The following is a 26,293-nucleotide window of genomic DNA, read 5'->3' as shown; positions in this document are numbered from 1 at the left end:
TGCGGACATACGGAATCACGGCTTCTTTACTGTAGCCCAGGTGGAGGCCCTAAACAGACACTGCATGACACCCGGTGATTGGAGTGGGCTCGCACGAGCTTGTTTGAGCCCAGGTCAGTATTTAGATTGGAAGGCCTTTTTGATTGAATTTGCTAGTGAAGAGGCTGCAGCCAATCAGGCTGCGGGAAACCCAGCTTGGGACAGAGATATGCTGCTTGGACAGGGGAGATTCGCCAATCAGCAGATAGGCTACCCGGTTCAAGTTTATGAACAAATCAATAAAATTGGCATAAAGGCATGGAAGGCCTTACCAAATAAAGGCGAGATGAGTGGCAATCTCACCAAAATCCTGCAGGGCTCTATGGAGCCGTTTTCGGACTTTGTTGCCCATATGGTTGAGGCCACTGGCAGAATTTTTGGTGACCCAGACGCAGTCATGCCATTAATTAAACAGCTTGTTTAAGAGCAGTGCACTAAGGAATGCAGAGCCGCCATAACCCCATATAAGAATAGGGGACTAGAAGCATGGATGAAAGTTTGCAGAGAGCTGGGCAGACCACTAACTAATGCTGGATTAGCTGCTGCTGTGGAGCAATTAACCCAGAAGAATGGGGCTGGGAAGGTGGCTCAGTGGTGGAGCACTTGCTTTGCATGCCTGAGGCCCTGGGTTCGATTACCCAGTACCATATAAGCAAAAAGAAAAGAAAAAAGCCGGAAGTGGCGCTGTAGCTCAAGTGGTAGAGCGCTAGTCTTGAGCTGAAGAGCTGAGGGACAGCGCCCAGGCCCAGAGTTCAGGCCCAGGAAAAAACGTATTTAAAAAACGCTGCAAATTTGTCTAAACAGTTGTCTAGTTATCTTTTAGGTAATTGAACTGGGGAGTTCGACAGCCTGATGGAACAGTTCAGGGTTGCCATCGTCATGGTGAACTGGACCCGAGTGGATGCCGGATTGGCGGAGGGGTTATCTTCATGGATCTCCACTGCTATGAATCATCTTAAGGAATGGGCGGGTTTAGGAGCCCTGACAGGCCTCCTGGTGTTAGCCTCCTTGGTATGTCTGTGGTGCATTTGCCAAATTAGAGGTTCTCAGCGTCGCAGTGCAGCCATGATTATCCAAGCCTTTACAGCCATTGGAGCAGCTCAGTCCCCCCAAGCGTGGCTTGCTACCCTAAAATAATGAACACAGATTGCAAAGCCAAAGTACTGCAGTCGAGAGGCATGAGTTTTGCCCTCGAGGAGAGCATGTTTGATTGCACACGGGTTCGATTCGCCTTTTCCCGTCCTTGTGAAAAATGAATCAATGGACAGGCTGAGTCATCCCTAGAGAAGGTACCCTCTGGGAGAAGGCTTGTATGCAGTCCTTGCATTGCACAACAGGGATCAGACCTCTCTTCTCATCTGTGTTCTTTAAACAAAAAAGGGGGAACTGTAGAGAGCGGCGAGAGGCCGCACCTGGAAGATGGCGCCGGCTTCCGCCCTCCGCCTTCCCGATGGCGAGTGCTCTCGTGGTAAACAACTCCTTATATGGCTAAGGCAAAGAATCTGGCTTGCTTCCGCGTACTTGAACCTATTGGTGGTTCCCACGTGGCGTATCAGGGTTGGCTACCCAGCAGGTACTTAAGGCTGTGGGGAATTCTCCCCGGGGTTGGGGTCAGAAGATTACTCAAAGGTCCTGAATAAACTGCAGAGAGAAGAGTTCGGTGTTGCGTCTTCCTTGCTGGTCGAGGCGGTAGCGACAGATAAGAACCACATGATTATCTCAATAGATGCAGAAAATGCATTTGAAAAGATCAAGCACTCCTTCATGATGAAATCTCTGGAGAAACTAGGAACCCAGGAACATTTCTCAATATAATAAAGGCCATGTATGACAAACCTAAGCCAGCATTATACTTAATGGTGAAAAGTTAAAACATTTACTCTAAAATCAGAAACAAGACAAGGATGTCCACTCTCTTCACTCCCTTTCAATTTAATATTAGAATGCCTAGCTAGAGCAATTAGACAAGATGCAAACATAAAGGGGATCCAAATATGGAAAGATGAAGAAAAACTTTCCCCTTTTTTGCAGATGACATGATCTTGTATTTAAAGCACCCCTTAGACTCTACTCCCAAGCTACTCGAGCTGATTTGAAACTTTCGTATAAAATTAACCCACAAAAATCAATGTCTTTCCTGTATGCCAGTAATGAGAAGAGCACAGCTGAAATCAGGAAAGCAACTCCTTTTGTAATAGCCCCTCAAAATAAAATTCCTAAAAATAAACTTAACTAAATAAATGGAGAACTTCTATGATGAAAACTTTGAAAACCTGAAAAAGGAAATTAAAGCAGAACTAAGGAATTGGGAAAACCACCCATACTCCTGGATAGGGAGAATTAACATTGTGAAAATGGAAATTCTACTAAAAGATATCTACAAATTCAATGCAATACCCATTAATATCCTAACCTCATTTTTCAATGAAATACTAGAAGCAATCCAAAAATTCATAGGGAATACTAAAAGACCCTAAATACCAAAAAAAAAAAAAAATCCTTAGCAGAAAGAACAGTGACAGAGGATTATCAACACCAGACTTCAAACTCTACTACAAAGCCACAGTAATCAAAACAGCTGGGTACTGACACAAAAACAGACCTGAGGACCAATGGAATAGAACTGAAGACCCAGAAATGAACCCACAGACCTATATCCACTTAATCTTCAATAAGGGAGACTAAAAACTAGAATGGAAAAAAGATAGTCTCTTCAGTAAATGGTACTGGAAAAAACTGGTTAAACACCTTTAAAAAACTAAAATTAGATCCTTATACATCACCCTGCACCAGAATCAACTCCAAATGGATCAAGGATCTTGAAGTCAAAGAAGTCACCCTGAATACATTACAGAATGGAATAGGAGAAACCCTAGGTTTCCTTGGCACAGGCAGAAATTTTCTGGATAGAGACCCAGAAACTCAACAAATCAAAGAAAGGTTGGACAAATTGGATTTCATGAAACTGCAGAGCTTATGCATGGCAAAGGACATAGCTAGCAAGACCAAGAGAAAGCCCACAGACTGGGAGAAGATCTTCATTAGCTATACAACAGACAAGGGCCTGATATCTTTTTTTTGGGGGGAAGGGGGGTCCGGTCGTGGGGCCTGACCTCTGGGCCTGGGCGCTATCCCTCAGCTCTTCAGCTCAAGGCTAGCGCTCTACCACTTGAGCCACAGTGCCACTTCCGGCTTTTTCTTTTTGCTTATGTGGTGCTGAGGAATCGAACCCAGGGCCTCAGGCATGCAAGGCAAGCGCTCTACCACTGAGCCACCTTCCCAGCCCACTGATATCTAAAATATACTTAGAACTCAACAATTTAAGTCACCCAAAAAGAAATCCTCAAAGAAACAACTGCCCCATTAATAAGTGGGCTAAAGACTTAAAAAGAAACTTCTCGGAAGAGGAAATGAGAATGGCCAGTAGACACATGAAGAAATGTTCAATTTCTCTGGCCATAAAAGAAATTCAACTCAAAACAACATTGAGATTCCACCTCAACCCAGTTAGAATGGCTATAATCAAGAAATCTAATAACAACAGATGCTGGAGGGGATGTAGCCAAAAGGGAATCCTACTCCATTTTTGGTGCGAGTGTAATCTTGTTCATTCTCTCTGAAAAGCAGTACAGACGTTCTTCAGAAGACTCCACATAGAGCTCTCCTATGACCCAGCAATCCCACTTCTGGGCATTTACCCAAATGATCACAAACAAGACCATACCAAACCTACAAACACGACTATGTTTATCACAGCATTATTCACTGTAGGTAAGATAGGGAATCAACCCAGATGGCCCTCAGTAGATGAGTGAATCAAGAAAATGTGGTACATATATACAATGGAATTCTATGTTTCCATCAGAAAGAACAACTCTGCCCCATTTGTTAGGAAATAGAAAGACTTGGAAAAAAATCATATTATATGAAGTAACCCAGTCCCAAAGAAATTTACATCCCATGATTTCCCTTATTTGCAATAATTAGTATACATATAGGATAATCTGGAAGTAGCACTGTAGCTCAAGTGGTACAGCGCTTGCCTTGAGCTGAAGAGCTGAGGGATAGGGCCCAGGCTGAGTTCAAGCCCCACGACCGACCACAAAAAAAAAAAGAAAGGGATAATCTATCAGATGAGTCGAAAAGCTCAAAAGCCATGTGCAAATGACCATATAATATGATGCTAAGTGAAATGAATTTTATTTTGTTGTTGTTGTTTCTTTTGTATGTTCTTTCCCCTATGGCATATCCTGTTGTCACTGTACTAGATTTTGATACCCTGGATCTTGTACATAGGTATGGCTAATCTGGGACTGGGAAGGGGAATAACAAGGACATAAGATAACCCATTGCAACAAAGATACCCACAGGACAATATATTGGAAACAAACTTTACAAGTTGGGGGGGAAGGGTATTCTTGTGGGGAAGGGGATGATAGGAGTTGGGGAGGAGGGGGAGGGAAGGGATAGGGGACAACAAGGAAGGGGTAACAATGATCGAGAAGTAATGTACTCATTTTCGTATTCATGTAACTGTAACCCCTCTGTACAACATCTTAACAATAAAATAAAAAAAGAAAAAGAAAACTCATTATTCATACTAAATAACAGAATATTTATAAAACCTCAGCAAGTACCAATGATGTAAATAAGACATCAGTAGAGAAAAACAGTGAAACCAAAACCTGGACATTAAAAAAGATCAATAAATCTAACAAACCCTTAACCAGGTAACGAAAAGAGAAAGGTGACACAAATTATTGGTATCAGGACAAGCTTATAGGATCCATGGACATTAAATGGAAACATAAAGAATGCTATGAACAAAAAAACACACAAATGGGATTATATTAAATTAAAAAGCATCTGCACAGTAAACAAAATGAATGTGAATGCTCTGAGTTTGCAAACCATGGTAGCAAAAAAAACCACACATGCATGTGACCCTTATGCAAAACACAATATAGTACTAGATTACATTGATCACATGCTGTGATTAAGAAATTCATCTAAGCTAAAGCAAGATCAATAAAGAACTAATATTTTGAACCAACATATTAAACCATTTTTGGACAATTCTCGCTTCTAATCTATGCTAAACATTTATCCAAGTTAAACATTTCTGTGCCAAATAAACTTTCCTGTCACTGTGCCGAACAATACTTCTAATCAATGACTATAACTTAACCAGAAAGTATTTGTTCCTGGAAGAATGAAATCTGGGAAAACTAATCAGCTTAATTGCCCACAATAACATTTTCCTTGGTCAGACTTTCCCACTAATTCAAAGGAATTTTGTTGTAAACTTCACTCAATTTCAATTAATCCTCCATTTTGGATGATTTGTCCTATTATCATTAAACCTGGGTCATAAAGCCATTGAACTATTGGTTCCTAAATCCTCATCATGAGAATTTTCATTTAGAAAATATTGCCTTGAGTTGGAATAGCAAGGTAACATGTGGAGAGACCAATGAGTACTTGAAAATATCTAAACTTTTTATCTAGTTACCTATTAATTTTTCATCATTATGATTCCTATAGACTTGTTTTCATTTAAAAAAATGTAGGTAATTTACATGGAATTATTTGATACTATATGTCAGTATAAACCAAAGAATACATTATACAGCCAGATTAACAGGAAACAGTTTATAAATTTGATGTTATTATATATTGGATGCATATATATACATATATATGTATATATATATGTATATATGTATTTGATGCAACTGAGCTTTGGGCTTTATAGCAGAGGGCTGGATTGTAATTTATAATGACAACAAGGAAATGCCTGCCTGAAAATCTCTGGAGAATTCAATCAGCCTAGTTCTCCTATCTCTTAGCTGCTATGTCAGGGTCAATTAATTCAGTCATTCAGTTTAACAGATAAGATATTGACATGAAAATAATTAAGTAACTTAATGAAATCAGATTGATTTCTATGAGTCACCAGTCAGGAGCTCACAATAAATTCATAGCCATTTTTTATTTCAAGTGTAATCTAAATTCATTCTTGTACACTGAACTGTGATTCTAATGCTGTCCAGCTTATATTCACATGTAGAACTGGCAACAATTCTCCTTGCAAATGCCCAGGCCCTAAAGCTATTGATCAAGCACCAAAACTTACTTCATTTTTTCATCTATTTTCTTCACCTATTTTCAACTGTGCTGAATTTGACCTTTACTTTGTTTTGTAATTTTACATCTATGTGGTTTCTTACAACAAACTGATTTAGGACAACAAATGTCTCCTTTAATATAGTTCTTGAATTAGCTATATTTTTGTAGAGCTTTTTAGATTCTTCCAAAGATTTCTAATATTTTGCTTTTAATAACCAGTACTGCAAACACAACTCACATAATCATACACTATTTGAAACTTTTGTAAGTGCTTTAAATTTATATATATGAGAATTTCAATTTAAAGTCTTTGGAAAAGAATAAATCATTATATTAGATGTTTTATTTCAATTTTACTGAAGTATGAGTTCCTGTTCTTTCAAAAATACATGACATAATATTAATCCTTGAGAGAAAATTCTCTCTAAAATCATGGTAAGAGAAAAGAGATGGCTATATGGCTGTGAATGAAACTGTAGTTTATCTTTCCTTTCATTTGTGCTGAACTCCAAATGCTTGCTTTCGCTAACTCTAAGTCATGAAAATTCCATTCACACATATTAAAACCCAGCATTAAGGGCAATTATAGTGTTGAATTTCACTGAAGGTGCTGATACTAATACATAATTTGACAATAATACTTTAGGAAGGTCTACTAACTCTAGTAAAGAATTCTACTTCAGCTTTTCAAAACAGACAAAAGTTTCTCTAGTATCTGAATGATATGAATTGCAGTGTTTCCAACAGAATAAAATACTCTTGTAATTCATTTAAACCTTGAAACAGTCAAACCAGAGGTAAGTAGAAAATCCAGTTTAGGTGAACAGTGCACCTTGAACTTCACCATTGGACTCATACACATCTAATGACTAATATATAGTGTACTAATGACACTTATGTGTACCAAGGGAATAATTAGCTTTTCTCTTCGACAGGTATGCTCTGAACTGCAGAATGAATTGGTCCTCCTATTCAATCTTAGATTCATATGGAATGATCTTAGAACTTTGATTAAAAGAGGATTTTTTCCCCATTCCTGGGGCTAGAATTCTGCATCTGGGTGCTGTCTCTGAGCTTTTGCACTCAAGGCTACCACTCTCTCACTTGATCTATAGCTCTACTTTTGAATAGCTAATTGTACATAAGAATCTCATTGACCTTCCTGTCTGCACTGGCTTCAATCCCTGATCCTCAGATCTCAGCCTCCTGAATAGCTAGGATTATAGGCACATGCCATCAGTGCCCAGCTAAAAGAATATTTTAAAATGTTTTTTTGTGTACAATGGGAAAGGTAATGTCAACAAAGGAAGATGTAGTGAGCTTTGGTAACGTGAATAAAATAGAAAAAATGCTTAAAATTTCATGTGTATCTACCTCTTCTTCAAACTAGGTATATCCTCAGAAGTTATGTAGTGCGGCGAACGCCTTCTCGACCAGCGAGGAAGAACGACCACCACACCAGGAGTCTTCTCAGATCACACTTTATTGGAGAGCCTTCTTACTTGTAGGAGACCTTGAGCGCGAGAGAGCGTGCACAGAAAACATGGCCGCTTATATAGGGAACAGGAACACGTGTCGTCCTATCATTGGTCGTCTGCCTTTCACCGTCACCAAGTGCCACGGGATTGGCTGGGGACTCTACGTGGCTCGTGCATGCACAAAGCCCAGGACCCACCATCCCGCCAAGCACTGCCTAATATGGAGTTGTTTACCTCCAAGCTGCAAGGGAGTGGGCGGAGCCTAATTGCGTTCGCCCCGGCTCCCCACAGTTCCCCCTTTTTGTTTTTTGGCGACAGGTAAGAGTAGAGGTTGGGCCTCTGTCTAAAACATTAATGAGAGGACCTTGCACTGGTCTTCGCCTGAGGGGCGCCTTCCCCAGTGATGACCAGGCCCGTCCGATGCCTTTTTTGCAGAGGTGGGATCTTGGGCATCAACCCACATGCAACCCAACATGCTCTTCTTGAGGAGATGGTCCTCCTCAAGTGCAGTGCACTTGCCTCGCACCCTGTCCCAAATTGCAAGTTGCATACCTGTCCCGGTGCAATGGGATCCCCTGATCCCTCGGGGTGCTAAGGCTATGCAGAATGGTAAGGCTTAATTGCCTCTCAGGGCCGACAGCCAGATCTGGGGTGAGGATCCACTCTCCAAAGCGGCTAATGCTTGCGAGATAACAACCTTGTCCCTTCTGGTTTGGGCTCGAAGGCGACAGACCAACCATAGGCAGACCACGCATCCTCCCAGGCAGCAGGCTAAAAACATTCCGACTCCCACCCACTCTTTAAACCAGGAGACTGCAGAGGAGATCCAAGACTGGAGTCCCTCCACCAATCCAGGGTCCACTCGCGTTGAATTCACGGTCACAATGGCAATCCGCAGCTGATCCAGCATTTCATCAAACTCACCAGTCCAGTTACCTAGAAGATAACTCGACAACTGTTTAGATAAGTTTGCAGCTCGGGTAAGGTTATCATACTGAATGCTTGTCACACATAACCCCTCATACTTCCACTGACAGCCAAGCTGAGCAATTTGCCAAAGGGTGTCCACTTGTTCCTGGACGAGATCAATCCTTTGGTTGACCACCATTAACCCTCCTCGCAACTGAGAATTAATGCCCCTCTGAACTGGACCCATAATTTGCATTTGTCCATTGATTGCACGCAAGTCATGTAGCAATCTCCACTTTCTGGATTTCCTTTTTATTACAAAAATAGGAGTATTCCAAGGAGAAACAGAAGGCTTAAGGTGCCCCAGTTCTACCTGTTCTTGTACTAGAGTTTGAGCAGCAGCAAGCTTTTCTGAGGGCAGTGGCCACTGAGGCACCCATACTGGATCCCCCGTCTTCCAAACTATGGGAATGCCCGCCCCAGTGGCCGCTATGAAAAACCCAGTCCCTGTTTGTCTAACTTTTGTTCGTGAGTCTATGAAACTTGAATCTTTCTACTATCTTACTATATCAATCAAGAAATTCAAAACACTTAGGATCCAATTAAAACTAATCAAAATTTGTGTTTGAGTTATAGGAAACTTACATTCAAAATCAACCTGAATCCAAGCATTTTTTCCTCAAGTTCCTGAGCAGGAACTTCGAAAATAAAGTCATTAGAAAGCTCACAGCAGAAGAGTCAATTTAAGAAAGGGAATTATAAGCTATAACTGGCCTACTGAATTTAAAGAACTTCTAGCTTTTATTTCTAATTAGGTATGAAAGAAAATAGGCCTGCAGTTTGGTTGTTTTGTCCAAATACAATGCTAATTTAATAGATCCTTTAAATATCTAAATGCTAGGTACAAGGTATGACAATGATGAGCAGTAAAATATAACTCTTTCAAATATGATTCTCAGCGGCCCCTATGAAAAACCCAGCCCATGTCTATCAAGTTTTTGGTGGGCATCAATAGGCTCTTTACAGCCTTGCAAGTTTTTTCCTAGTCCTTGCCCTGGGCAGTAGCCCATTTGTAACATCATTTCCTTTGAGGTAAGGCTCCCAGACACTATGAACCAAGGAGATACAATGTTGCATTCCTCAAGGAACCTCCTTAAAGTATCCTTTTTTAACTTTAGTCCTTTTGAGCGAAGCAGCTCTTCCAGGGCCAGAAAAATTGGATGTGACGTGGTGGCGCCCATCTTAGTTGTTTTTTTTTTGTTGTTGTTACTTTCACTTTAGGCCTGTGTTTTATTTCTTCCCGGGTTTCCGCTCTCTCTTTTATCTACTGAGACGAGCAAAAAATCCCTCCCGCTTTTATCGCGGATCCCCTCTTACCTGGGAACTTACCCCCGCTCTTGTCGCGGATTCCCCCTTTTCCTGGGAATTTACCGGTGCACCACACTCTCCGTGTGTTGAGTTCTGGCTCCTGTTCAGCCTCTCGCGCGGGTCCCGGGTTTCGGCACCACTTGCGGCGAACGCCTTCTCGACCAGCGAGGAAGAACGACCACCACACCAGGAGTCTTCTCAGATCACACTTTATTGGAGAGCCTTCTTACTTGTAGGAGAGCTTGAGCGCGAGAGAGCGTGCACAGAAAACATGGCCGCTTATATAGGGAACAGGAACACGTGTCGTCCTATCATTGGTCGTCTGCCTTTCACCGTCACCAAGTGCCACGGGATTGGCTGGGGACTCTACGTGGCTCGCGCATGCACAAAGCCCAGGACCCACCATCCCGCCAAGCACTGCCTAATATGGAGTTGTTTACCTCCAAGCTGCAAGGGAGTGGGCGGAGCCTAATTGCGTTCGCCCCGGCTCCCCACAATGTAGGGCTAGTCTCTCTAGTAAGGTAGCTACCTTAGTAGGCTATGCCTACATTTATTTTCCATTTCATCAGCAATCTTATCAGAATATGTGGACTTCAAATGTCAGTTTCATGTCCAGTATATTTATATATTTTGATTTACAACTCTTCCTCTGCCTTTTATGCCATTGATGTTTGAAGAAAATTTAATTGTCATTGCCTAGGTAAGTCTATTCTAATAAAATATTTAAGTTGAATTTAGTTTTATAATTTTGTACAAAATTCTCTTAGGATGTTATCTAGATTTGAAAACCCATTGAGCTTTCCGTGATTAAAGTCTTGTCTCTATTATAGCTCCAATCTATTCATTATTCAATTTTTAGAGAAAGTTAAATTATTTCATCTAGCTTTTACTCTGGCTTTTGAAATGAAATTTTTGTAGCTCATCCACCAAAAAAAAAAAAGTCTTCTTATTGACAACTGTAATCAACATTTTTTTTGAAGCTCAACTCCATCTTCTTTTCTCCAGTTTTTCTTTCTTCACCTTTTTTCACTATCTTATTTGATTTCTAAAGCACATATTACCCTTAGTTAGGTTACCTAACTCCTTGGACTCTCTTTCCAGTTGCTCAAAAGTTTTCTCTTCCTGCTAGTGTCTAAATTCCATTTTTTTTAATTGCGAAAATACATTCAGAGGGGTTATGAGTACATTTCTTATCAAGCATTGTTGACTCCTCCTTTGTTTCACCTTCCCATCCCTTCTCATCTTCACAGTCTCCCTTATTTTTGTTTGTTTTTGGTGTTGGTCCTGGGGCTTGAACTAAGAGTTTTATGCTCAAGGCTAGCACTCTACCATTTGAGCCACAATTTCATTTCTGGCATTTCTGGTGGTTAATAGGAGATATGAGCCTCATGGATTTTTCCTGTCTGGAATGGCTTTGAAACTTGACCTTCAGATCTCAGCCTTCAGAGCAGCTAAGATTACATGCATGAGCCACTGGTACATAGCTACTAAGTCTTTATTTCAAACACAGGTCTTAAACACTCCGGCCAAGTCTAAGTCTACTTTTTTTTTCTTAATACATATTTTTTATTGTAAATGGAGAACACAAATTTATCCAAGAAACACGACTTTCCCTCAAATCTCACATAGATCACAGACATTAATTGTTGGGGACTTTAACACACCACTATCCTCACTAGACATATCAACTCAGTAAGTCTACTTTTAATGTACTAAAATAACTTCATTTTGCATTTCCTATGAGTGTCAAATTTGAATTTTTCATGCTCAATGGGCATCTCTCATACTTTGAGTCAACTCACCTTTATCAAACAACTGTTTTTCCTATATCCACGCAGTTACCATGAGATTAAGATTAAATCTATAACTTTTCTTTTCTTCATGTCATAAATAACATTTACCTTAATGTCATTCATTGTTTTATTAAAAACTCTACTCCTGCTACACTTAGTCAAAACAATTTGGAAACTTTAGTCTGAATATATACTAAAACGAATACAACGCTCATCCACTCTCCTTACTCCTCTTCTTATCAAAGACTATTTTGCAAGCAAACTGATCAAAGCCTAATGTCAATAGCATATACTGCATGTAATTTTCAAAGATTTTCTTAGAATTTTTTGTCATTTCTACATAGAGCAAGAAAGAATGTGTTTTCTTAGTTTTTAGGGTTAAAAACACTAGAGCTGTTGTTATTTTCATTATAATCTGGCAACTGTCTGTAATAAATTGGCATGTAAAGCAATGAACTGAAAAAATAAATTATGGGCATTCAAAAGTCCTTGTCTGATTGGATTTTTGTGAATGAGCCTCAGGATTTCTCTACATGGAATGAGTATTTGGTCTTCTTTTCCATAATGTAATCTTTTCTGATAACCCTAAAATAATCCCCCTTTGCAAATTAACTTATTTGAATTGTAATTTCATAAATTATTTCTTTCTTTTGACTACTACGTATACAATCAGAAAAGTTCAATGTAATTCAAGAAGTCTAAAATTTCCTTAAATCAAAGTCCTTAACCGAGAAAACTGCATTAGTCATTTCTCTTTGTCCCTATAGTTCCTTACATAGAAGCGATTTGCTCTCACCTTTTGCCTGATTTATACTTTGGCACAGTCCAGTTACTCTGGACAGAGGATTCTGTCCATGTTCACTCCTCTAGTTCTCTTTATTTTGTGATTGTGTTTTAGTAATAAAATACAAATTTAGCATGTAAAATTAATTTGTGTACTATTCAGACAACTATTACATATTTGAAAGGGTTAAAATAAACATTAGAACTCAGGTAATTCTATGCTTGATTTCTACAAATGTGCCTTCTCAAGATCCATAGGCAGCAAGCCATCATCTTTGCTTGAGTACAAGATTGATTGATGGGATATATATATATATATATATATATATATATATATATATATATATATATATATATATAATAAATGGATAAATTTGATGTAATTTGACAGTATTTTTTTATTATTGTGAAAATACCATACAGAAGGGTTACAATTACATGGGGAAGATAGTGAGTGCATTGCTTATAAAGCATTGTTGCCTCCTCCTTTGTTTCCCCATACCATCCCTTCCTCTCTCCACCCCCAACCCCACACTCCTCTTACTACCACCCCCTAACCCCCAACCCCCCCACCCTACCAAAGTTGTAAGGTTCATTTTTTGACATAACTTCTTGTACATCTCATTGTTGTGATGGGTCCACCTGTAACTCTATTTAAACAGTTTGTTTTTCCCCTTCCCTTCCACAAATTATATCAACATCAAATACAGTGAAAGCAGGGCCTATACCCTGGGGGAATGGCATTGCCCCATTTGTTAGGAAATGGAAAGACTTGAAAAAATTCTATTAAGTGAAGTAAGCCAGACCCAAAGAAATATTGGTCCCATGGTTTCCCTTATTTGCAATAACTAGTATATGTCTGAGACAAACAGAAACTGTCAGACAAGTTGATGTTAGGTGAAATGAACCCCAAGATAAGGATTCAATTTTTTTTCTTTCTTGTGATTGTTTCCAACATATTTATAATTGACACCATTTTTATGACAATTTTAAATTTCAAAAAAAATAACAGAACATACTTGACACTTTAACTGTGTTAGTCAGCTAGAGCTACCATCACAAAATACCAAAGACTAGATGACTTTGGTAATAAAAATTAATTTTATTAATGTTCTATACTCTGAAAGGCTAAGTTCAATGTGCTGGGAAGGTTAGTTTTTCATGAGCTCACTACTTTATGTTACAGATAGTTTAATTGTCATTGTATTCTCACATGACATTTTCTCTGTGTCTTCATTCTGGTCAGCTGTCTCTCCTTTGGAAGCATACCTAAACTGGATTAGTGCTTCAAGCTCATTTAAACGTCATTACCTCTGTAAAGGACTCACCTGCACATACAGTCACAGTAGGAATTAATATTTCTATCTATAATTTGAATGGTGTGGGGAGGGAGACAATTTGGTCCATGATTGCAACAAAAATTTTACAATTAGTTTACATCTTCCTGACAAAAGTATAAAGATATATTTTTTAAGAAAAGGTTCTGTTACATAACCCTACTTGGCTTAAAAATTTTTATACTCATGCTTCATTTTCTTACATGTTGGGATTAAAGATTTACACAACAATACTTGCCTTGTTTCAGATTTTAACAGTGATCCTAAAATTTTTCCATTTGTTTGCAAATTTTAATATGCTAAATGGATATGTGACTAGCCAAAATATTTTTAGATAATTTGGGAGACATAGACTTTCAAATACACACATTATAAGTATTTAATAATGATCTTATTGTTCTTGAATGAATTATTCTTGTACAGGTTATATATAGAGATATTTAAATTTTACATACTATATAACTATTATATAACAATATATTATATAACAATATTATATAACAATATTATATAACAATATTATATAACAATATATTATATAACAATATATTATATAACAATATATTATATAACTATATATTATATAACTATGTGAGTATATACAGAAAGAAAGTTAATCTTCTGACATTGAAAAGTTTGGAAATTGAAATATCAAAGTAGTACTTGTTTTAATAAACATTCAATTTCTGAAAATTATTCCTACAAATTCAGAGAAACTAACAACCTAGAGGAAGGAAAAGATGTTACCTTAGGAAAATTATAGTGGGTGTTTATTAATATATACTAGCAAAGAAATAAGCAAACAAGCAGATTAAATGAAATAACTTGTAAATATATAATTATATAATCCTTTTTGATTAAATAAAATTAAAATTTCCATTCTTAAGAGAAATTTAATTCTCTACCAAGTATAAATATTGTCTTTACTCCATGTAATTTACTATACATTAAAGTAGGTCTATCTTGGTTTAGCATAAATATTTTATATACTATGTTCATATTATGTATTGATGAAAGGCCCAATATATTTAGAAAATAGATGACCCAGTCAAGGAGTTTTTCTTTGGCAGTATGAAATGCATGTATTTTATAAATAAAGAAAATTTAAACTTTAAATGAGTACAACTCATTGCTTTTAAAATACTTTCTACACATTTCTAGATAAGAAATCCCTATCCACTTTGGTTCTTAAGTATTAATCACATTGTTGTTCATTAATGTTGTCCATTGACCAAGGAACTAATTTCTATCTTAAAATTCTATTTAAAAAGAAGCTTCCTCATGTAAATTTAATCATGCTGCATATATTTGTCTCTGTTATATAATAAGATAAGCTCATAATACAACATTTTTATGTCTTAACTCTCCTTTATTTGTTATTTTAAGTATATAAAATATTTTAAGTGCATTAAAAATGAATACAATGAAAGTAAATATAAAATCTACCAATATTATCTTTATATATGTCATTTATTCAGAATTTATTATTCACCAGACAATTGTTTTCAATGCCAAACATATTATTTCACTTAACCCTCAAAATTATCCAATGGAAATGTTGTTATTAGGTTCATTTTCATAGATTAGCAACTGAGGTGCAGACAGGATGTAAGACTTATTCAAAGGCATACAAGTAAAAGTTAAGGCAGAAAAACAAAGGTACAATGATATTGTGTTCTTTGCTCTTCGTTTTTATTATTGACCATCCACTGGGTAACAATCACTCAGAAACTATCTTCTAGATTAATGATGGAAGGCAGAAGGATGATACGGCTACCATTCCTTTGAAGAGCCATCCTCTCTTGCCTCACAATAAATGATATACTCCCAATTATTTAAAATCAAAACCCATGTCTTAATACAATATTTAATACAATACAACTTCTGGATATCTTATAACTAGTAGTTCAGGAGTATTAATAGGTTTCAATGCTCATCTAAAAACCCCATACTGAAATGTTGAACATACTTTGAGTTTATAAGTTTATGTTTTATTTCATGTACGGTATATAAATTATTTGCTCTTAAATTAAGCTTGCCTAAAACAAAGATTTATGAGGAAAAAATTCATTTACTCAAACACCAACCATTATTTCAATTAAAAATTTTATAAGGAGTCATTCTCTTATTAATTTATTCTCTGAATGCCAAGGATTAACTAAATCTTAAAATGAAATTCTGTGTAACACTGGCTTATTGGGCCATATAAATTTAAAGAAGAAATTAAATGAACACTTTCCTGGATTAACTAAAATAATCAAATTTGTTTATATCTGTACAAATGCAAGACAATATTAACTTTTCTATAAACAATAGAAAAGTTTTATTTTTAAATAAAAACAAGGGTCTAATAAAAGAGGGGAAAAAGTTTTAATTTTTTCAAATACAGCACTCGTGTTTAGTTCAAACATTATCTCTTATAAACAGAATCTCTTGGAGTCAATAACATAATGAACAATAGTTATTAGTATCAGCCTGCATTCATATGTGCTGATACATTTTTCATGTCACTGGTAATCTGCTGTATTTTGCAATACAATGAAAACCTATTTGGGTAGAAAATTACAGTGGCATAGAAAAGTAGATTATCATCTTTCTGGGCAGCCTTTATTTATAAGGCAATTCCAGAAGCAGTATTTCTCATTTGATTAGTCTAATAGGAATAGAAGTATAAATATTTAAATGCATTATGTACACAAGGTAAATTCTAGTAAAGATTTCATTGTTTATAATTAAATTCTCTTAAAAGGGGATAGTTAAGAGAATAATTTTAAGATACCAAGAGATTCTGGTTCAGAGGGCTGGATAATTTTGCCTTACAAATAAAAAGCATACTTAGGCAGAGTTGATGTGTAGGAGAGTATATATTTGAAATCAGCAACACTATCTTCCTTCATTAAACTCTTGAGTAGAATAAAACAGTGGCTAGGTCCATGAAACAGATGCAATTTGAAAACACTGCTCGTCAGAAATAGGTGCTTTGTGAGAAGCTGGTATGTGAAAATCTAAATGACTTGCGCTGTAACAAGGCAGGGTTTTTTGTCTTAGTTAGTGAGAACATCGAACTTGTTCCCAACTCACAGAAATCCTATGAAATCTTTACACTGAAGAACTACAAAGAAGAAAGTTCCAGAACTACTGCAATTAGACTTTTCTGGGAGCCAGAAGTTATGTCACCCACTCTAGAATTATATAATTGCAATTGGAGAGAACTTCCTGAGAGCTTGCCCTAAATTCTGTCAACCATTCCAGAATTCTTCAAAGGTCTTTCAGAGATTGAAGATAATAGCTTTGCATAGGGTCTGCATACAGCAGAAAGATAAACATGTAAACAGAAGGCTGGAGGTCTAGTAACATAGAATAAACCAGACTAACAGAAAAAAAATCAGAATAATAGTTTGTGATCATAGCCATTTGCCTATTTTCTAAACATGGTATATAGGTATTAAACAATTTATTGTTTCAGGAAACAACTGTGATGCTTCATCTCAACAAAAGGGTTATTTCTAGTCTTTTATAGCATTCCCTTTGTAGAAATTAGAAAGGATATTATTTTTTCCTACACAAGTTTGAAAAGTAAGCTTTACATCAATAATGTTCCAGATAACTTCATTATTTCTACACTCAGAGGAAAAAATACCATTTATATTTATTTCCAAAATTAGCATATGGAGCTCAAACTTCAAAAATTATACAAAAACCTGTTTCATTTAATTCATACTTTAATTTATATTTCAGTTCATACTCTTAGGATGCAACCAGACGCAGCTCTATTTTCCTGAAGTGGACTAATAGAAGGTAAAATAAGAAGCTTCTCATTTGAAAAAGAAATAAAACTAAAGGCTGTTTGACCTGTGAGTCTTGGAGCACAAAGGCACAGCTGAGATATTTAAGGATTTCCACGGACACCCCAGGACGCCTGTCCTTAGGTTAGCACATGCGGATGTAGACTGAGAATAGCTGCCGGGGGTGTGTCCATCCTTAGCTTAGCGCCTGAGCACTGAAACTTCTAAAAGCAGGAACAGTCTGTCAAAGAACATGCCAGCTTGACTGCAGCTGTAAAACCACAAAATGGGGGAAAGCTTCACAGAAATGAAAAGGAAAAACACAAGGGAGTATATTTCCTGCCATTTATTTTGGAGCCAAATGATCTTATGAGAACTGATAAAGACAGTTTCAGGAACATACAGAATAGAAGAGCCAGAATTCTCACTTTTCATTTTCACTCGAAATTTCCCCTGAATACATGCTGATAAGTCATAGAAATCTTACATTTTTAGGAGATTATTAAACTAAATCTAATACATTTGCAGTATTACATATGACAAATAGCACATTGCTTATTAAGGGGCTCCTGGCATTTATCTGAACATTTCAAAATGCATTCCGAACACTGTCAAGAATGGTGGCTATGTCCAGTAGCACACCAGAAATTCTCAGTCAACTACAACGATAGCATACTATCTGTTACAAAATTTCTCTATTCCGCCCTTTCTCCTCCACTCCCAAGGTCTGGTTACCACCATTCTAGTTAAATTTCTACTTGGTCAAGTTTTCAGCTATACTGACCTTTCTCAGATCATGTCCCTGTGCCTGGGTAATTTAGTTCAATATAGTCTCCAGTACTAAAAGTATTCCTGTAACTCACAAGATGTTATTTCTTTTTATTATGGAATAGATTTTTTACTGTTAAATATATACAATATTTTATTATTTTATTACCAATTACAAGTGTTGAATTTATTATTTTAATATGAGGTGTCTATTCTAATGTTTTCCTCATTCTTTTCGAGTGTTTAAAGAAATAATGTTATATTTGTTGCCTGATAAAAAATTGACAAGAGGAATTACTTATTTTGACTCATGGTTTCTGTCCATCATAGTGGATTGTTAAAATGGAGAGAAAGTAGGAGATAGAGATAGATAGATAGAGAGAAAGAGAGAGAGAGAGAGAGACAGAGACAGAGACAGAGACAGAGACAGAGACAGAGACAGAGGAGTGGGGGGGGGGAGTTAAGTAAGAGTTTACCTTCAGTTACACTTCAGTCATTCATTTCATCCAGCTTGACCCAACTTTTTACATTTCTCCACCACTTTCAGAAATAATACCTTAAGTTACTGAGGAAACACTCAACACATGATAAATGAAAGGCATTTCATATTGAAATTTAATTTTTTCCTCTATACCCTACCTTGTCACATCCAGGCACAATCTTACTAAATTTTTAAATTTTTATTTCCTATCTCTACATGTGATTTGCTATTTTTATTGCCACTTTTATATGTTACCACAACATATAGACTTAGCTTTTACTCTTTTGACTTCGAATTAATGGAAACAGATTTTATATATTGTTAAGAACTTATCTTTTCTACTCAACATCATAGATAGATAAATAGATAGATGAATGATCTATATCATTATTTTTTACTTATTCCCTGATTTTACTAATTAGACTTTACTTCACGCAAAAAAATCATCTTTTTATTTTTAAATTTTCTGTAGTATATTTAGTATTCACACAAAACACATGTCCATCTGAAAATTTAGAATATAATCATATTTTAAGATAGGTAGGATTTTCAAATGGAATTAGTTCATGGACATGAAATAAAATTATTTTGGACTTAGGATGGAAGATGTATTTTATATATGTGTGTACACACACACACATAATTATTGGTGTCCTCAGAGGAAAAAATAGGGACAGAAAAGTGACAGGAAGAAAGAAGAAAAGAGAAGACAAAGGCAGATCATGTAATTTTGTTTCCACAGTAAGGAAGATCAGTATCTATTATAAACTAAAAGACAGACTTTATTGCAGGAAATTTACTTTAATTTGGGGCTTATATTTTCCAAAACTTAAGAGAATAAATACCTGTTGTATTTCACTCTGTTCTGCTGTCTCTGAGCTTCTGATTGTGTAATCTTACATTTTGCCTTTACTAACTTTATAAGAAAATACTTCCAGATTCACATTCCAGCTGAGTATGTTTCTGACTCGGCATTCAGAAGATGTCAATTCAATTCATTGATACATAAAGGTTAATAATATATTCGGTTTGTATTTCTTGTCTCAACACATTTTTGTATTGCTTGTTAATAACTTCTTATACTATTTTATTTCTTTCAGCCTTAATACATGATTATTTGTTGTTCTGCACTTCATAAATAAAGTATCTGTCAAGTGTTGGAAGTAAAGAATAGGTAAGATATGGGGCTGGGAAGGTGGCTCAGTGGTAGAGCGCTTGCCTTGCATGCCTGAGGCCCTGGGTTCGATTCCTCAGCACCACATAAGCAAAAAGAAAAAAAGCCGGAAGTGGCGCTGTGGCTCAAGTGGTAGAGCACTAGCCTTGAGCTGAAGAGCTGAGGGACAGCACTCAGGCCCAGAGTTCAGGCCCCACGACTGGACCCAAAAAAAAAAAAAAAAGAATAGGTAAGATAGGGTTGCATCAAATTAAAAACTTCTGCACAAGAAAAAATTGCCAGAGTCGGGTGCCGGTGGCTTACGCCTGTAATCCTAGCTGCTCAGGAGACTGAGATCTGAGGATTGCACTTCAAAGCCAGCCCAGGACGAAAGTCCATGAGACTTATCTCCAATTATATCCCTCAAAAAACTGAAAGTGGCACTGAGGCTAAAGCGGTAGAGCACTAGTCTTGAGCTGAAGAGCTGAGGCACAGCACCCAGGCCCAGAGTTCGAGCCCCAAAATATTGCCAGAATGAAGACACAACCTGCACAATGAAACAAAATTTTGTCCAAGCATTCAACCAATTTGGGATTAATATCTGAAATATATAAGTAACTCAAAAACATAAGTACTGAACTAGAAAATGAAATGAATTGTAAAGATGAAATAATGAAATAATATATAATAAAATGAGTGGCAGTTCTCAAAAGAGGAAGTATTAATGTCCAATATGAAAACCTATTTTGCCATCATAGTAATGAACATCAATACCACATTGAGATTCCATCTCATTAAGTCAGAATGTCTAGTATCACAAACGAAACAACAGTGTTGGTAAGAAGGATGGTAAAATAGATTTTTCAATTAATGTAAATGTGTACATTATTACAAAAAGTATGGAAATCTAAAAATAGAACATTTGTATGATTCAGCTCTATCACTCCTAGATATCTAAGATATAAAAGAGACAGAAGAACAACATGGTTTTTGCAGCACTATTTACAATGGTCAAGCTAAGAATAAGCTGTATAATTATCTAACAATAATGTATAAAGAAAATGTTTCATATAGACACATGACTTAGAATTCAGCCAGAAAGAAGAATGAAATTATGTCATTGACACAAAATAGATGAACTGTAAATCATGTTTTGCAAAATAAAATAAATTGTGCCATATTATTTATTATATATTCTGACTTTAGATTTTAAAAAAGCCAACATTAAAGTAGAAGGGTAACTATTTGGGAAGAGAAAGATGCTGGTGGGTAGGGAAATAGAGAATAAGAGAAATGATACAGTATTAATGTTAACAAAATAACCTAAATATATGCATGAATGTATAATGATTAATACCATTAAAATGTTCAAAAAAGAAGCACCACCAGTACATATTAATATGGATAGGTACATATTCAAACAATGTGATTTTACTTTATGGTGAATAGATACATCATAGCAGGAACAGCACTATTACCAAAAGCAGCTATTGACTTTCAGAGAGCAATTGAGAACTGTTTTTATCATTATACCTCCAAACTGGATGACAAAAGTATTCACCTGTATTCATTGTGAGTAAATGCTATTTTACAAGTAAAAATATTAGCTTTACCTATTTTCCCAAATAGAAAAGAAAAAAGTACAATTTACCCTTTTAAAATCATATACATATACATATGTATGTTATTTTTTAAAGAATTCAGTAACAATGGTGGGTTATGTGACAGCTCTTGTTTCCAAAGTAACCAAGACACACACAATTAGTTTTGTAGCAGCCCTACAGAACTTCATCTTCAAGATATAACAGAAATGTTTAAACTGTAATTCAGAAATGAATGGTAATTACTACGTATTAGGATTGAGTTAAAAATACATTTAAACTTTAGAAGTTGAGGCTGAGAATTTTAATTTGGATTGAGCAACAGAACTTGTTATGAGATTCAACTGTTTCTAGTTGTCATTCAAATGGAGGCAGAAATGCCCAAGGTTTATCTCAGTGACATCCTTATCAGTAGAATGGAAGGTGAAGCAATCATAGGAGATATATGCTGGTAAGTCATTGCCCTCAAAGATGATGTGGCCTTGCTTCATTTTCTCCTTCATTCCATTGTTGTTCATTCCATCTCTATCTCTCAACCTATCTATTGATTTTACTTGCTGATGTTAGTGGCAGATTTACAGAGTTCTCAAATGAGTAGATCTACAAATTTGTCACAAGAATTGTGAGCTCAGAACCTAAACACCTGGAATCCATGTTATAATGCCTAATGAGACAAAGTGCAAATGTGAATTACTATAATTCACATAGAAGGCAGCAATGATGCAGCAAAATCATTGATCAAAGTGTCATTGGAGAGAAAAGCTGTAAAACTTCAGATACAATGTAAAATAAAATTGAAAAAATATGTTTTACAAAAAATTTTAGATAATGCTCCCTTTTTCACATCTTCATAAATTCTGACATTCTTTTTGATAACAACAATTTTAAATGGAGTGCATCATTATATTATTGTTGTTTTGATCTGAAGTTTCCTGATCTTAAGTGATGTTTCAGAATTACAGTTTAGTTGGAAATTCATAATCACAAATGGGTAAAACAACTGACAATTAAGACTATGGAATTTAAAGTCCAGTAGTTATTCCCAAGATATGACTATTTCCATAAGTAATAGTCGAAACTAAAATAACAATTTAAAATAACATTTATATGTTATGATATGTTTTATATACTAATAATACATGGTTTTAATATATAAGATTACATATTCATTCCAGATAGAAGTTATAATTTTAATATTTTTGTGTAAATGTGCATTTTCATATAAACCTGTGTGGAGGTGTGAAAAGGATTTAGTTTATAGAAATTAATTTACATAATGACTAAGCTAGTCTCACAAAAATGACAAAACTTGTGCTGTCACATATTCCAGTTATTAATAAAGAATTATATGGTAGGAATCTGTTCCACTGCTTAGCTGTAGAGTGGTAGTGAGAGAGGCTGTAGTATGTTTATTTAAGAAGAATGATCACATTTCACTAGCTAAATGTAGTCCAAAATTGTGAAAACCTAAACTTGTTTTTGGATCACTTTAACAAGATTAAAAAATCAAATTTAAAAAACACTTAACTAAGTAACATAGATTTGTATAATAACAATTGTGTGGACTTACATATTTAATATATTAACAATATACTATATTTTAAAAGAAAATCAAATACACACAGTTATATATGTTTAAATTTATCACTCGAACAACAAATTTAATGTACCAGGTAATACCAGAGGGATGGTTAAATTTCATGTCGAGATATTCTAAAGGTAAATTTTAAAATAAGTATGCATTTTATCCAGAAGCTAGCACTCCACAGAAAATTTCCAAGTGCATTTAATACAGACAAGACATGAAAAAAATATTCTATTTATGTATCTATGTCCTATATTAACCTGTTTCTCATCTATCCCCTTTGTTGGCCTCCAGATTGTTAATATCAACATACAAAAATTAACAAGAGTTTTAGTTCTTGATGTTTCCTCTGCCTGTTTCTTATTCTCAGCCTATTATCCTAATCCTTCCTTTGTAATTTTACTCTTCCTTTCAGAAATCTATTGTGATAGAAAACATAGTACTTTGGATTCAAGAGGGTAAAAGACAAACCAAATAGAGAGAAAGCTTTCATTTGTATAATCTGAAAGAGCGAGATTCTGAGAAGAGAAAGGGAAGATGTGGTGTATGAATGTGATTTCGACAGCTCCTACTTAAAGATATCCTGATGGCTACAGGGCATTTCAACAAGGGCAATAATTCTTCATTTCAGCATATTTATCATAAATAGCTTTGGCAAAGTTTGCTTATCCAAGCTGGTTCTTAAAAGTTTTGTTTCATTTTAGTAGACTAGGAAGTTAAAAAAACTAATAGAGAAATTACATAGATCTAGTTGGAAAGCATATTTGACCTTAAACTAAGGATGAATTAATAGGCTCCTTTTCCATAGAGGAAGAGGTTCCAGAAGGGTTTATCTTTCAGTTTTAGGATACCAAACAATAGAAAATTAGGTTTGAAACAAAACCAAGTAGATGGAAATACTTCAAAAAAATGCCAATACCTTTCAAGCTTTTTTGACTAAATAGGCTTTATTGCTATGAGTGCGTCCCGTATTCATAATAAATGACTATATAGTGATAAAAATGATTAGGAGATGTGTTTAAATAAGACATCTGTGTGATGGAAGGAATCCACACACCTTGTAAGAATTAGATCACTGATATAGAGAAGCAAGGTTACCATCATTTTCCCCAGAATGGAGCTTTGCAAACAGAACAATGACGAATGATAAATAGCATTTAGTATTTATGAATCAATTGCTATGCATCAGGAATTTTCCTGTTGCAGGAGCTTTAACCTCCTTTCAAAAGTCTTACAATAATTCATGAATTAAGATTATCGTTAGCCCATTTTAAAGATGAAGAAAACCAGCCCCTCAGTTCTAGGGACATCAGCTACTTTGCTGAAGATATTAACCAACTAGGATTTACTGGAACAAGCTTTGAGCTCAGAAACTTTGTAGCCATAGTCTCATTGAAGCCCATGCTTTATTATTTTTCTTAATATTTGTCTCTATAAGCAAAAGCTTTTCTTCTTCACTTCATGAAAGCTATATAGCTATTAATGACATTTACACAATATGTTCTGGTGCATTTCGAGGCAAGCCACTGCATAGCACTTCATGATTACTTCATGAATCTATGTAAATATTATAAGACATAGACAGTGATTGTATTATATTTCTAATTCCTGTCAGTTCCTTGGCTGTACTTAGGTTTGACTTCAGGGCTTCATGATGTGGTAGTCAGACACTCTATGACTTGAGTTTTTTAATAAGGTGTGGTATTAATTTCCTGGGTCAACCTCAGACCACAATCCTCTTACCCACCTTTCTTCCTAAAGTGCAAACCACCTGGTCTGTTTTGCTGTTTAAGATAGTATTTCATTGATTTTTTGTGACTAACTTTTTGTGAGTCATGGAAGTGCACTGCCAGTGTCCTCTGAGTACTTGGATGACTGAACCCAGGAAAATGTGACCCTAGACAGGCCAGGTGCCAACAAGGTGGGTGACAGCAGGGTCTCTCTTTAAGTTGGGTAGGTGGGAAGGAAAGGGATGGCAGGGGAAAAACAAAGGAGTGGGTAACAATAATCGATAGGAAATGGACTCACTACTTTGCTCATGTAATTGTAAACCCTCTGTACAGTATCTCTATAATAAAAATATATATTAAAAAAGAGAGAGAAAGTCTTTCAGTATTTTACCATATCAAACCCTGAAATAGATGGAGTCTGGACTGTTCCTAAAATGTCCTCAAGGCCTATTTCCTCTTTCTTCCAAGAAAAACAACTTGGCCTCATTTTATGACATTAATCTCTTCACAAGTCACATTTTCCTTAGCCCCAGTTGTATGCATGCTACTTTTCTGATGAGTTGCACGTTTTCCAAGTCTTTCTGCACTGTTGTTTTGTTGTTGTTATTTTTGTTTTGTTTTTATCCAAAATTCTCACTATAAACCTGACTACCTGACCAGCCAACAATAATAAGGCAACAGGCAGAATCTCATGCTACCTTTGCATTTCTCCCACCAGTTAAATTAATCCACTGCTTTTTCATTCAGTCTCATTCAAAGTCTTAGAACATGACAAAAGATGGTTAAATTCCTTGCTAGAATATAACACAAATGGCCTGTATTCCAATTCTGCATAGTATTCTGCATCATATCTAAATCAAATTTTGGTTTTCTGCACTCCCAACACAAGAGACCATTAAGTTCTGCTTTCAGTGTACTAGTTTTTGTTCTAGCATGCTTCTCCTGCCACTTCCAAATGCTTCCATAGAAGATCTAAGGACTGCATTGTTTCTTCTCATAGCAGCAGTGTAGTACTCTGGGACTAATTTTCTGTATTAGTCAGACTTTCATCATTATAAACAAAATGCCTGACAGATAATTTAAAGCAGGAAAGATTTCTTTCGGTCCACAGTTTCAGAGCATTCAATGCAGAACCCACGAGCAAATGGAGTGTGTGGTAGAGGGGCTTCCTTAACTCATTGTGGACAGGAAGCCAATAGAATACAGGAGGAGATGAGCTTAAGATAGAAACTCTAAAGACTTTTCATACTTTCCAGTGACCTACTTTCTTTACCTAACCCATCTACTTTTCAAGGTTTTCCAATAATTCCACAATATTATGAATGTATCATGGGATTAACCCATTCATTAAGTC

This window comes from Dipodomys merriami, unplaced genomic scaffold, assembly GCF_024711535.1.
Source record: "Dipodomys merriami isolate MVZ:Mamm:240054 unplaced genomic scaffold, mDipMer1.0.p SCAF_8, whole genome shotgun sequence".
Lineage (NCBI taxonomy): Eukaryota > Metazoa > Chordata > Mammalia > Rodentia > Heteromyidae > Dipodomys > Dipodomys merriami.
This window is presented reverse-complemented; position numbering follows the sequence as displayed.